Source organism: Macaca mulatta, chromosome 13 (assembly GCF_049350105.2).
Source record: "Macaca mulatta isolate MMU2019108-1 chromosome 13, T2T-MMU8v2.0, whole genome shotgun sequence".
In the NCBI taxonomy this organism is placed as follows: domain Eukaryota; kingdom Metazoa; phylum Chordata; class Mammalia; order Primates; family Cercopithecidae; genus Macaca; species Macaca mulatta.
In genome coordinates this window covers 82,940,495-82,955,502 of record NC_133418.1, presented here as the reverse complement: position 1 = coordinate 82,955,502, position 15,008 = coordinate 82,940,495, and the positions used below count along the sequence as shown (strand labels likewise).

General features: G+C 42.9%; 1 long non-coding RNA gene across 1 annotated transcript; it reads left to right on the top strand.

Moving 5' to 3' along the window:
- The first annotated feature begins 5,368 nt into the window (after positions 1-5,368).
- LOC114671730 (uncharacterized) lies at positions 5,369-9,217 on the top strand. The gene is made up of 2 exons (XR_003721771.2): positions 5,369-5,546; positions 7,686-9,217. It is a non-coding gene; the product is annotated as an uncharacterized LOC114671730 (long non-coding RNA).
- Positions 9,218-15,008: the final 5,791 nt, after the last annotated feature.

The window sequence follows — 15,008 nt, the reverse complement described above, 5'->3', positions numbered from 1 at the left end:
GTAAGACTCCATCTGAGAAACAAACAAACAAAAAAGTATCTTCATGGCTTTTCTGAATTCCCCCAAGCTGCCTGCCTCTCAGCTCTTACATCTATGGGCTAACAGCACGAACTCTAGAGTCCCATGATTCGTGTTTGAATCCAGTTCCGGCACATTCTAGTTGTGGGACCTTGGACAAGTGACTTAACCTTTCTGTGTCTTTGTTTTCTTACCTCCAGCATGAAGATAATAGCAGTACCTAGCTCATGCGGATATTGTGAGGATTAAATGAGACAGGCTGATATAGTGCTTAGGACAGTGTCGGGCCCACTGTGAGCGCTAGAGAAAATTCTGCTATTACTATTAGTTCGAGAATTTAAAACTGCCATTCTAAGACATGGAGCTACAACATGAGCAACATATGTGGCTGGGGACGGTGGCTCACACCTATAATCTCAGCACTTTGGGAGGCCGAGGCAGGTCGATCACCTGAGGTCAGGTGTTCGAGAACAGTCTGGCTAACATGGTAAAACTCTGGCTCTACTCAAAATACAAAAATCAGCTGGATGTGGCAGCAGGTACCTGTAATCCCAGCTACTCAGGAGGCTGAGGCAGGAGAATTGCTTGAACCCGGAAGGTAGAGGTTGCAGTGAGCCAAGATCATGCCACTGCACTCCAGCCTGGGTGACAGAGCAAGAATCTGTTGAAAGAAAGAAAGAGGCCGGGCGCGGTGGCTCAAGCCTGTAATCCCAGCACTCTGGGAGGCCGAGGCGGGCGGATCACGAGGTCAGGAGATCGAGACCATCCTGGCTAACACGGTGAAACCCCGTCTCTACTAAAAAAAAAAATACAAAAAACTAGCCGGGCGAGGTGGCGGGCGCCTGTAGTCCCAGCTATTCGGGAGGCTGAGGCAGGAGAATGGCGTGAACCCGGGAGGCGGAGCTTGCAGTGAGCTGAGATCCGGCCACTGCACTCCAGCCCGGGCGACAGAGCGAGACTCCGTCTCAAAAAAAAAAAAAAAAAAAGAAAGAAAGAAAGAAAGAAAGAAAAAGAAAGAAAGAAAGAAAGAAAGAAAGAAAGAAAGAAAGAAAGAAAGAAAGAAAGAAAGAAAGAAAGAAAGAAAGAAAGAAAGAAAGAAAGAGAAAGAGAGTGAGAAGGAGAGAAAGAGAAAGAGAAAGGATGGGAAGAGAAAGGAAGGGAAGGGAAGGAGGAAAGAAAGAGGGAAAAGGGAGGTAAGGAGGAAGGAAAGGGAGAGGGAGGGAGGGAAGAAAGAGAAAGAGAGAAAGGAAGGAAGGAAGGAACTAGGGAGGGAGGGAGGGATGGATGGCGGGCAGGCAGGCAGACAGGCAGGCAGCATATTTTCTTCCCAGCAGCACAACCCTACATCACTGTCTTTTTTTTTTTTTTGCTACCAGAGAAATCAGAGCTCAGATCATTTGAGGCAGGGGAGTCAATGTTAAATGCTTTCTATTTACAGACAGAGAAATTGAGACTCAGAGAGGTTAAGGGATTTGGAAAGGTCACATGGCAGGTTTTCTCTACCTGATAACTCTCCTCTCTCTCTCTCTCTCTCCTTCCCCACCTCTCCATCTCCCTCTGTCCTTCCCTTTTGAGATGATAACTGGTGTGATTCTTAATCTACACTAAATGAATTATTCCTTAGCAACTATCTTCATCAGGCTACAGGTCCCTGCTTCCAGCCATTCTACAAAAGACCTGGCAGTTATAAAATCCAGGCTTATCAGAACAAAACACACCAAACAGAACACAGCAAGGTTTCTAAACAGAGATTTAAGGTGCTTGCACAAAATCCTGAAAAAAAAAAAATCTAAGCCTGAAAAAAAGTAGACCAAATGCAAATAATAACCTAAATAATAATTTAAAAAAAAAAAATCACTGAGACTGTCTCTTGCAGCTTTCTGCCATGAAATGATTTGTCCTGAGAAAGGGCTAGGAATGTCCCTGCAGGGCTCCACAGGCTGGGCCACATCTCATTTACCTTAACTTCTCTAAATGCTAGTTACCCTTTCACACTTCCCAGCTTCTTTTGACAGTTCTTACTCTTTTTCCACCCACTACGGGTTTTGGAAGCTGATTCTCTGCCAACACTGTGATGTTTTAGCCCAAAGACTTCTTGGAACCTAAGACCTCATGGGGAAGAGTGTGGAATCCAGAATGTAGAGTGACAGTGGGTTCTGACCTCTTAGTCTAACCATAAGTGAGGAACGCAGCTTTGGCTGGGGTCCCACTCTTCAGGAAGCACATGAACAAACTGGACAGCAGAAGAAAAGTCCAATGGAGATAACGCACCTCATCATGTGAAGGGCAACTGGTTAGAGAAGTCTTAGGGAGGAACATGAAAGCTGTTTTCAACAATCTAAAACCCAGTCAGATTTTCAGTTTCCAGAAGCATTACACACTGAGCTAACATGGACTTCCACTCCCTCTACTAACCCATTAAAATATTGGTAATACATAGCAAAAGAAAAAAGAAAGAAAGAAAAAAAAAAAAACAATTTTGTAAACATAGCTAAGCTCATAAAAATAAAGTAAAATTGGCTAGGTGTGGTGGCTCACACCTGTAATTCCAGCACTCTGGGAGGCCAAGGCAGGTGGATCACTTGAGGCCAGGAGTTCAAGACCAGCCTGGCCAACATGGTGAAACTCCATCTCTACTAAAAACACAAAAAAAATTAGCCAGGCATGGTGGAGTGCATCTGTAATCCCAGCTACTCAGGAGGCTAAGGCACAAGAATCACTTGAACCCAGGAGGTGGAGGTTGCAGTGAACCAAGATCATGCCACTGCACTCCAGCCTGAGCAACAGAGCAAGACTCTGTCTCTAAATAAATAAATAAATAAATAAACAAACAAATAAATAAATAAAGTAAAATTTCTAGGTGCCAGAAATTAAAAAGAAAACTCCTAGTCAGAGTAGAAAACCTCAGCTGATGTCTTGATGGTCCAAGATTATATTTATCCAAATATAGGTCCTAATGTCTAGAGGCTAGAGTTTTGATAGCCCACAAAACTTCAAATCCATACCAAACACAAGTGTGCTCTACAAATTTACACTGCTTACCTGGCATATTGGTCAGGGTTCTCCAGAGAAATAGAACCAATAGGACAAAGAGATGAGGGGAGGGAGGGATGGGGGATAGAGAGATGGGGAAAGAGATTGATTTTAAGGAATTAGCTCATGCAATTATCAGGGCTGGCAAATCCACAATCTTCAGGAGAAGCCATCAAATTACAGACCCAGGGAAGAGACAATGTCATAGCTCAAGTCAAAGGCAGCCTAGAAACAGAATTCCTTCTTTTCCTTTTCAGGCCTTCAAGTGACTGGATGAGGCTCATCCACATTATGGGTGGTAATCTGCTCTACTCAATGCCCACTGATTTAAATGTTAATCACATCTTTTAAAAATTATCTTCACAGCACCACCAAGCTAGGTGTTTCACCAAAAACTGGGTACCATGGGTTAGCCAAGTTGATGCATAAAATTAGCCGTCACAACCTAGTATTTGAATCCCAAATCAAAAAATTCTTCTTATATTCTTAATGTAAGAATTTGTCCTCAACAGTCTCCCTGGGGCACATGGAGAAATTCTAGAAGAATAGAAAACTTTTCTACAGAAGATCCTCTCTATCCCAAGGGGAAAAGCAGCTAAAGATGAATTCACAACAAAAAATTACAACCCACCTGAGGAAATGAACCACCATAAAAAAGACTAGAAGATGAATAGGAAGATTATCACCTCAAGAATTTAAAATAAAATAATCTGAAATAAAGAACAGAAACCATAAAGTACAAATAGAATATTGTTTCTTAAAAAAGATAAACCTGAAAAAGTAACTTCTAGAGCTTCTGTAAATAAAACATACAGTCAAATGATTCATTAAATAGCAGATTAGACAAAACTAAAGGAGAGGAAAATTTTCCAGAATGTAACATTAAACAATTAAAAGAGGAAAAATATGCAGAGCAAGTACAGGACATAAAGGATAGAATGTGAAGGTCCAACTTACATCTAATATGAGTGCTAGAGGGAGAAATTGGAGAGAAGAAAGGAGAAGAAATATTCAGAGGTAATGGCTAGAATCCTTACATTGACAAAAGGCGTAGAGCTTCAACTGAAGAAGCTCTTGGAATTCTGAGCAAGATACCTAAGTAGAAAATTACACCAAGGCTCATTTTAGTGAAACTTGAGAACATGACTGAGAGAGAAAAATTATAAAAGCATCAGGAGGCCAGGCGCAGTGGCTCACGTCTGTAATCCCAGCACTCTGGGAGGCTGAGGCAGGTGGATCACGAGGTAAGGAGATCAAGACCATCCTGGCTAACACGGTGAAACTCCGTTTCTACTAAAAATACAAAAAATTAGCCAGGCATAGTGGTGGGTGCCTGTAGTCCCAGCTACTCAGGAGGCTGAGGCAAGAGAATGGCGTGAACCTAAGAGGCAAAGCTTGCAGTGAGCCAAGACAGCATCAGGAATTAAAGAGAGATCATTCATAAGAAAAAAATAGCAGACTTGGCATCAGCAAACAGAGACCCAATAGAATAATTTTTCTGTGCTAGAGGAAAAAAAAAAAAAAAAAAAGCTATCATTGTAGAATGCCCAGCCAAGATCAACTATCATTCAAGAGTGGGGATTTTTTTTTTAATCACATCTTCAGAAAAATACAAGATAATTTATCACTTCTAGAAGAAAATTGAGCTGAGAAGAAGGAGTAGAGTGGAAGAATCAATGGTAAGTGAAGAAATGGATGAACATGTGGGTAAATCTAAACAAGAATTGACTGTAAAATAGCGGTAACAATACTATTGTCTGATCTTTATGACATTTAAAGACAAAGTGGGGCTGGGCACGGTGGCTCATGCCTGTAATCCCAGCACTTCGGGAGGCCAAAGGAAGAGGATTGCTTGAGGCCAGAAGCTGGAGAACAGCCCTGGCAACATAAAAGACGCTGTCACTACAAAAATAAAAAAATAAAATAAAATAACAAAATTAGCCAGGTGTGGTGGTGTGTGCCTGTAGGAATTCGAGGCTACAGTGAACTATGATCGTGCCACTGAACTCCAGCCTGGGCAACAGAACAAGACCCAATCTCATAAAACAAAACAAACAAGACAAAAGTGGACCTAAAATGCTAAATACTAGTAACATAAAATTTAGAATGGAGTAATTAGAATAAGAGCATCCTAAGGATATACAGAGTCTAATTAATTGTAAAATTGTTAGTCATATGCATGAATTATGTATACTTATAGCAACTCACACAGTATATAGTCTCTCTTTAATAGAATCTTGATTTTTCACAGGGCAGCACTGTGCCCAGCTAAAAATACACACCTTCCCAGATTCCCTTGAGGCTGAGGTAGCAATGTATTGCAGTTCTGGCCAATGAAATATAAACAGAAGCCTGCTGGTTGATTTCCAGAAAGAATGCTTTGCCCTTTACCCGTCACCCGTTTCTCTTCTTCCTACCTAAAATAAGGACGAAATGCTTGGAGGAACAACAGACACCCTGCGACCATGAAGACAAGACAAAGTCACATACTAAGGGTAAGAGAAAAGGATAATTAAATTTAAAAACCCTGGGTGCTTAATGATATCCTTAAAGATGTGTATTAGCTCTGAACTTTTTACTCCAGTCTTCTCGTTTAAAAATAAACCCCTAGATGTTTAATCCACTGTTTTCTATGATGTACAGCCAAGTATAAACCTAAATTGCAGTGTGATATAATAAAAATCAGTATTTGATCTTTGTCCCTGGTTCCTGGCACACACCTCCTAAAACCCTTAGCATCTATGGAGTGGTGAGTATCTTTTGTATGTTAATAAGAGGACTGGTAGTTGACAGTATGTGGACAGATTCAGGAGTCTTGGTCAACTGAAAGACCTAGGCAGGATTAGAGGTTTGAAACTTTCAGCCCTATTCCACCCACAGCCTCCAGGGAAGGGAGAGGGGCTGAAGGTTGAGTTCAACCACCAATGGCCAATGATTTCATTAATCCTGTCTACATCATGAAACTCTCATTAAAAACTACACGAAGGGGTTCAGCGAGTTTCAGAGTTGGCAAGCACATCCATGTGCTGGGAAGATGGCAGACCCCGACTTCATATGAACAGAAGTCTTGTGTTTGGGACTCTGCTGGACATTGTCCTGTGTGCCTCTTCATCTGGCCATTCATCTGCTCCTTTACAAAAAAAAAAAAAAAACTAACAGTCAGCAAAGTATCTTCCAGAGTTCTGTGAGCCCTTCCAGATGATTATTGAACCTGAAATGGGAAGGTGGTGGGAACCCACAACTTTGTAGCCAAGTCAGACAGAAGTGGTAGTATCTTGGGCACCCAATTTGTAATAGGCACCTGAAGTGAAGGGAGGCTTGTGAGACTGAGCCCGTAAACCTGTCGAGTCTGACACTAACTTCAGTCAGTAAGTGTCAGAATTGAACTGAATTGTAGGACACCCAGCTGGTGCCCAGAAAGTTGGAAACAGTTGTGAGCAGGGGGAAAAAAAAAACCACCCATTTGGTGTCAGAAGTGTTGTAAGTAAAAACAGTTTAAAATTGGTAGCATTCACAGAATGTTAAAAATTTAAGGATAACCACTCAAAGAAGAGAATTCAAATGTAACTGTTAAAACAATAAGAGACAAAAATAGAAAATTGTTAATATACTAACAGAAAGAAAAAAAGAATCGAAAGAAGCTAAGAGTTTAAAACAAAAACATTAAGATAGCAATATATACCAGTCATAACTGTGTTCTAACAATCAATGTAGCAAATGTAAAGAATTAAAATTACTTCTTAAAAGAAACACTAAGATCAAATAAGAAATTCAGCCTTTTGGTTTTTCTAGTAAACACACTTAAAATGTAGTAACACAGAATTATTGAAATGAGATCAGAAAAAATATACCAAGTGATCATTATCCAAAAAAAGTGACAGTAAGTAAAGCATCTTCCAAAGGTCTGTGAACCTTTCCAGCCAATTATTGAACCTTTCCAGCCAATTATTGAAATGGGAGGGTGGTAGGAACCCACAACTTTGAAGTCAAGTGGTGAAGCAATATTAAAGTCAGAAAAAGTAAAGAAAACAATCACAAAATGATAAAAAGAAGAATTCTCCAGAAAACTAAAACAACCCTAAACATGAATATACCTAATAAGATAGCCAAAAATAAAACAAAAGAAAAACTAACAGGTTTACCACCATGGTGAGGGATTTTCAGAGGGGAGGGAACAGGCTTATTGCCCTGGGTAGATGTGAAAGTAGGCGGAGACAAGGGAGTGGAAGTTATGAAGGGGAAGGACTTTGACTCAATCTGTGGAGGGACACCTATAACTTTCAGAGCTGTCCAAAATTGAAATGGGTTGCCTTAGGAGGGAGGGAGAACTCCAAAAACATGGTTTTCTAAGCACAATCTGTATGGCTACTCAATGAAACTATTGTCCAAATATTCAAATATCAGACACTTAGCCCCATGAGGGCAGGAACCATGACTGCTTTGTCTACCACTATGTACCTGGTGTCTGAAGCAGAGCCTGGCACAGAACAGCTATTCTTAAGTGTCCACTGTATGAATTTACTTTCCAGACAAAAAAAAAAAAAAATGGAGAAAACCACCCCTAGAGTAGCTTTTAATTCAGAGATTCAGTAATTCTTATCTACCCATTCCTCTGCTCTTTGTCCTCATTCCAGTCTGAGGCCCACGGTCACCAAAAACCCAGGAGACCTGAGGCCGGCCGGGACTGAGAGGCACAAGCAGGCTGAGGAGTGGACAGAAGAGCAAGGAATGGACAGAAGAGAAGCCTAGAGGATGAAAGCCAGCTCTGCAAAGAGCTTCCAAGAGTCTTCCTGCCACAGAAATTCCACTTGGCCACTGAAATGGCCCTGGCCCTAGGCCTGGAGAGAGGTAGTGACAAGCTGCTCACAGCAATGACTTTCAGTCAACATATCTTGCCTGTGCTTCTAAGGGTGGAGATGCAACTGTGAGTAGCTCACTGGGTCAGGCAGGTCACAAACCAAGCTCCTCCCACACAGTGAGTTCACAGAGACAGAGAGAAGGAAGGGAAGGAGGTTCCCGGCTCTAGGGATTCCTTAGGTCAAGGAGGGACAGGGTCCCTGTACTTGGGGACCCCCCAGTCTGACGGGAAGATACAAGTCAACCCTCTTAGAGCCGTGGAATGAATGCCACCTACAGCTCCTCTCTTCAGGAAGGAAATCCAGTCTGATGGAAGAGACATGGCCCCTATTGTATCATTCTTGCCTTCTCACCTATGTCACACAAAGGAGTGAAGGAGGTGGCAGGCCCTGGGATAGGTCTATTTCTGAGGTGAATGGAGGCTCTCAGGGGACGTTCCCACAGTCCTGCTGTCAAGGGCCCCTTCCCCTCCCTCCCTCCCTGCCACGATGCCTTACCCACTGGAATGAATCCTGAGCTCTGAGCCTATTCCTAACACAGAATGCTGACCCCTTTGTCACGTCCCGCTTTCCCTCCAACTTTGTTTTTTGTTATTTTTCCCACCCAGACTTCCACCCCGCCCACTTGCCATTTCCCAAGCTCGCCCGGGGAGACTAGACTCAACGGCCCACTGGTGATCTTGTTTTACATGAGACATTTCCAAAAAAGACCAAAAAATCCTTTCCAGGAAAATGCCATTTTAAAAAGTCAGCTCCAGACACGGCGGCAACATTAGGAAAACAAAGGACTTGGCAGAAAGGTTTTCTGCATGGAGACTTTCTCTCGAAAATACCTTTTCCAAATTGTCTCCAGTGGGGATGACTCCAAGGGTCAGTTCTGGAGCACCCAGGCAATTGCAGACAGAGTCACTTCTGGTTTGTACACTGTCCCAGGTCTTTCCTTACCTGCTACCACCCTGGGATCTTCCAGGCTTAAACAAAGAGCCCCTTCCAAGGGTCCCCAAAGGAAGCAGCTGTCTCTGAGGGTCAAGAAATAATGCTGCTTCCTCCCTCCAGAGGGGACTCCTTAGCCCCTCTCTTGCCACCATCACTAAGCAGGGGGCCCAGGTTAGGAGCTGGAGGGACATAGTGCGCTTAGTAGAGAGCTTGTCTTCTCTTGTCATCCAAGTGAGAGGAATATACAGCTTCCCCTGGGACATACATAGTGGTGTTCCCCTTTCTGCATGTATCAGGTATAATTAATCAGGTTGACGTCACATATATAATAATAATGGCCATTATTTATTAAACGCTCCTGATGTGTCCACCCGTAACCTATTCTTTATGTTTGTTTTACCTCATTTAATCCTGGTAACAATCGTCATGGGCTGAACTGTATCTACCCACTCCCCACCACTCAACAAGACTCATATGTTGAAGTCCTAATCCCCAGTACCTCTGAATGACTGTGTTTGGAGACACACCCTTAAAATAGGTAATTAAGTTAAAGTGAATCCTAATTAGCGTGGGCCCTAATCCAATAGGATTGGTGTCCTTATAGAAGAGGAAATGTGAACATTGTTAGGCACATGCTGGGAAGCAAGGACACAGCGAGAAAGCAGCCATCTGCAAGCCGAGGAGAGAGGCCACCGAAGAAACTGGACTTCCTGCCTCCAGAACCATGAGAAAATTAATTTCTGTTGTTTAAGTCATCCAGTCCATAGTATCTTGTTATGGCAGCCTTAGCAAGCTAATACAACACCCATACAATCAATCTTACCATCTTACCATTTTACAGAAGACAAAACAGTCTCGAGAGGGTATATAACCTTCCCAGCAAGCACACAGCAGAGCTGAAAATGTGTAATCAACTGCGCAACTCTGCAGCACAAGGTCTCAGAACTGGATCCTGCTGCTTCTCCTCTGTGCTCTACTATGCATGTGCATGATCCATTTACTTATTGCTACAAAACAAACCATCCACAATTTATTGGCTGCAAACAACAACATTTATTTTGCTCATGAATCAGCAATTTGGGCAGGGCTTGTTGAGAACAGCTCATCCCTGCTCCACTTGGTATCAGCTGGGACAACTTCAAGGATGATCTGAACTCTCAAGCGCTCATTTGTCTGACAATCGATGCTGACTGTTAGCTGAGACCTTAGGTGGGGCTGCTGGTCCAAAATTTCATGTGGACTCTCTATGTAGCCTGAGCTTCCTCCTAACACAGTAACTGGTTTCAAAGGCAAGCATCCCGGGAGACAGAGCCAGGAGGAAGCTGTATCTCCCTTCTCTAAACAGCCTTAGCAGACACACAGCATTACTTTCGCCACATTCTCTTCCTTAGAAGCAAGTCACTGAGGCTGGTCCATGTTCAAGGGGAGAGGAATTCAACGCTACCCCTTAGTGGGAGGAACATCAAGGAATTTGCAGACATGTTTCAAAACCATTACAATGCATGTGCCATTGACATGCTTGAACATATTTTATGTCAAGTGTCTATTTACCAGCAGCACAGTATCATTGAAAGGACATCAGACTGGAAGTCCAAAGTCCTGAACAAGAGCCTGTCTGCTGTATGGGGCTGGGATTTCAACACCCATCTATGGAAAAAAAAAAAAAAAAAAAAAAGCAGTACCTGCTTGTTCACTCAGTTCAGCCACCCTCCTCTGTATGGAAATGAGGTCAGTTAACCCCATTCCAGTCTCTCAAACAAATACTAATCCCAGTCAGCAGGTTAGTTAGAATGCTGCTCCTGGGGCACTTTATTTGACTCTGAGTTATGATAGCCTAGGTTCTCCCTGCCTCTGTGCCTGAGCCCCTATCTTAGAAATGTAGCAGTCTAGGTATGGAGCACATCCTTAATACTAGGCACTGCCACTGGTGCTTTATATTTGCTATCTCATTCAGTTATTTCAACCCTATGAAGGAGGTTTCTTTATGCCCATTTTACAAATGAAGAAACTAAAGTTCAGGGCAGGTAAGTAATTTGCCCAAAAGTTAGTAAAGGGCAGAGCCACAACTACGAGTTATGCTGTGGCCAGCTGTCTCCTCCAGGATCTGCTGTCCTGCCCCTGGACTGCCTGCCAGGACATCTGATGGCTTCTGGGTTGTCTGTACCCCTGCTCCTCTTGCCTTTTAGGGCCTCACCATACTTCTTATTGAACCTTATCCCTGTCCCCTTCATGAATGACTCACTGGACTTCTACCATCCTGTGTTCATCCTCCTGGTCTAACTCCATATCCCAGCCTTCTGCATCTGTCCCAGTCTATGGTGCACAACTGCACAGTGTCCCGGCATAGCTGGAGAGCAATATCAAGCAAGAGAGCATCGCCAATGAAAAAACAAAAGCTCTGGAGTCAGACCGATCTAGATCCAAATGGTGGAGTGAGCTCCACCGTTTATTATTTGTGTATAAAAATAATGACACCCATGTTGCCTCGTTGTGAGGATTTGCAGTGAGTTAATACAAGTATAGGGCTTGGCATAGTGCCTGGCACCTAGCAAATGCTTAGTAAATATTAGTTATCTTTGCTGTTATTATCAATAATACTTGTAAAAGATCCACTAGAGAGCCTAGCATATGGTAGGCATTCAAAAAATGATAGCTGTTAATCTCATTGTTTAAGTCCTGGAAAAGCTACAGGAATTCAGAGAAGGGCCAGATAACAAGGTAGCAGAGACAGAAAACAGGCTGCCCAAGCAACTGCACAGATCTGCAGATCTCTGTCTAATCCTAGAGCTTGGGTATGACTGGCCTTGATTAAGTGGAAACGCCTCCCTACAGAACTCTCATCTTCGTCTGCCTCGATTAGGAGATGACAAGAGCTTCCTGAGCTTGGAAGCCCCTGGGAAGAGGAATTTCAAGAAGGAAAATCAGAAACACCCTGTCTGTGCTACTACTGCCCAGGATCCTCTGCTGTGGCAACAAGTATCACTGGCCACCCCATTGTGCCCTGATCGTCTAGTTGTCTTATCAGTCTGTAGTTTCACAGGCTTCATCTGAGCCTACAAGTTCTCAGAAAGTGGGTGAATGTGGTCAGAATATGTTTCAGCCTCCCAGCCTCAAACCCACTCCAGGTTGAGATGTCAACGAAAACAGCAAGCAGGTGGGTGGAAAGCAACCGTCAGATTTATAAAAGAAGAACCATTAGATAGCCACACACACGCACTCACACTTGTGAGCATTTGAGAGCTGCGGTGCTGCTGCTCTCTTTTATGTTTCCTGCTGCTACCTTCCCAGGATCCTCACAACTAGATCCACCAATGCTCACAGCTCCTGAGTCAATGCTAACCGAGCTGGGGAGTATGTAAAGTTTGAGCAGACACAACGGCTTAGAATAATGTCACCAGCTCAGTTACAACTACTTGGCTCCTGTGTTCCTCCTGATTTTCCTTCCAGCCAGATGATCAATGAGGTGACAGGTATTTCCCCCAGACCACTCTCATTTCCCTTTTCCAATCATACACGGATCTGGTGCCCTCTGGAATGACCTCTAAGAACCCACATTCCCGCACCAAGTTGCCTCTGAGCCTGAGCTCACCTCTCCCCTCCCCTGGGCCCATTCTGATACAATCAGGCTCTTCTGTCCCTAATTTTGCCTAGGACCCAATTCTTCTCTATATAAGTCAGCCATTGCTGTGATAATACTATGTAATAAATCATCCCATAATCTTAGTGGTTATAAAAACAAACATCTTCCTCACTCACAATCTGTGGGTTAGATAGAAGGGCTGTGACTCAGGTGGTGAGCTGGGTACAGATCAGTTCCATCTCTCTCTCCTGGAACCAGCAGCTACCTGGGATAGGCTCTTCTCATTACATATGGAAGCAGCACAAAAAGGGGCTAGTGGAAGCTTTCCATGACTCTTAAGGCCTCAATTCAGAACTGGCTCGTCACGTCCATCCATATTCCCATTAGCCAAAGCAAGGTAACTGGCCAAGCTCACAGGATGGGAATATAGGCTCTACCTCCTTTAGTAGGGTGTATGCAAAGCCATATGGCAAAGGGCATGGGTATATAATTCTGTTGCAGGGAAGGAGCAGAGAATTGGAATAATCATTCCGTCTCCTACATTTCTTAACCTAGAACTCAGTTACAAGCTCACCTGAGGGAATATACATCTTTTACTTGCCTGCTGGGCCTTCTACCCCTGATCCCAGCCCACTGGCCTAGGATGTGACTCTGAGTGAAGAGGCCTCTCACATGGAGACCCCTGCCCACTTGGCTGCCAGTCCTTGGCTGTCACCAGCATCACTTACTGTGATTCACCCACCTGACTGTTCCTCTTGAATTCTTGAAGAAGCCTACCAGCCTAATTAGCTCCTCAGCCCTTATCTATACCGGCCTCAGGAGGGGCTAGAACCAAGAACTAGAAAACTGGAAAACCACTGGGGAACCAAGCAGTTTCTCCCACTCTCTCTCTCTGTACTTCTGCTTCCTTCTCGCTGTGGGCATCGGCTTTCTCTGCTCCTCATGAATGGTGGAATAGGGCCTTCTCTAGGCCTAGAGCCACTTTTGGCACCATCACCAGGATAAAGAGAATTCCAGTGTCCCATTTCCAGAATCCCAGAGAAAGACCCCAGTCAACCATGGTTGGTATCACAACATACAAACATGGTTGCCCACCCTTCTAGATGGAGGAGCAGAGAAGTGTGAGCTGCCAGACAGTAAGAAAAGCATGGAAACCAGAGGTTTCAGGCTGTAGTCTTTTGAGCTGACTCTAGCCAAAGATGTGTTTTGTTTGGCCCAAGGGATTCTTTTAATGTTTTGAATTACTTGACAAAACTTAGAAATTGAGAGTTCCCATATGAATCCAAATACTTTTTTCTTCAAAAAGCTGAAAGGTCTCAATTGGAAAGAAGTGTGAGGGGCCTTATGGGTCCTGATGCTGTTCTGTTCCTTGATCTATGATCTATTCATGAAAAATTTATCAAGCCACATACTTAAAATAGGTCCACTTCTCTATTTGTACATTACACCTTCTTTAGGTTTAAGAATTCAGAAGGTCTATAATGAAATCACATTCCAGCAAGGAATGAGTCCTCTGCAGCTGAATAGTTTTCCGTACCACCATACCCCTTACTACTCCCCATTCTCTTCCTATCACTGAGGCCGAGGGTCAGTAGTCACTCATTATAGTCCTAGACTATGATTTTCTTATAACAGAGTTGGGAAGAAAGTAACTTTTATATGGACATTCATATATATATATCCATAACTCAGTCAAAAGGACAGACACAAAAAACCATCAAAGAGAGCTATGTGTTCGCATGTTTGGAAAAAAAAAATGGAAAATAGCTTTTTATTTTCAGAGAAGTTAAAAACATTCTTCCAAGTTTGACATGCAAATGAAATGTGTCAGTATCAAAAGAATTCAAACAAAAAAGCTGTGAGGCTGGTAGGGAAACTTAACGATCCAAAATAAAGGACTGACGTTTCAACATGTTTTATTTTTCAAAGCAAATAAAACAAATGACACAACTGTGAAATGAAGTTCTGGAGAAGGAGAAAATATTGCTCATGCATTGAAGTCTTTTATGAATGGTAAGTTTACAAAAGAGTATCTACTGAGGACAGAGAAATTCATACCTCGAACAAAAACAAGTATTTGCAAATGGAAGACTAAACAGAAACACCGGTTGCTCAACAAGATGACGACATGGCTGAGAACTTACAGGACAGGTTGTGTGAAAAAGTTAAATCATTTGTGGCATTTCCTAGTGAAGCTTATGAGAGCCCAGTTAAAATAATACCACCCAGTCAGCTATATTTATTTATGGTTCCAAAGAGACTTCGATGTGATTGGAGAACTTTTGGGCATGGTGTCCATCACAGGCACAATTTCAGGAAATGACTTAGCTTTGTGTGTTGAGAAGCCTTGAAAAATTTAAAGCAGACAGGTCAAATTTAGTAAGCCTGGCTACAGAACAGAGCTCCTAAGATGATCAACATTAACACTGACCTTGTTATGAATCTTAAATCTAAGGTGGCCAATTTTGCACAATTATGGAAACTTAGTAATTCACCAGGAATTGCCTTGTGCTAAAAAGTTAAAATAGAACACATATCATGGGCCTAGTGAATGAGATTTACTCCCACGGCTAAAAGCATAAAGA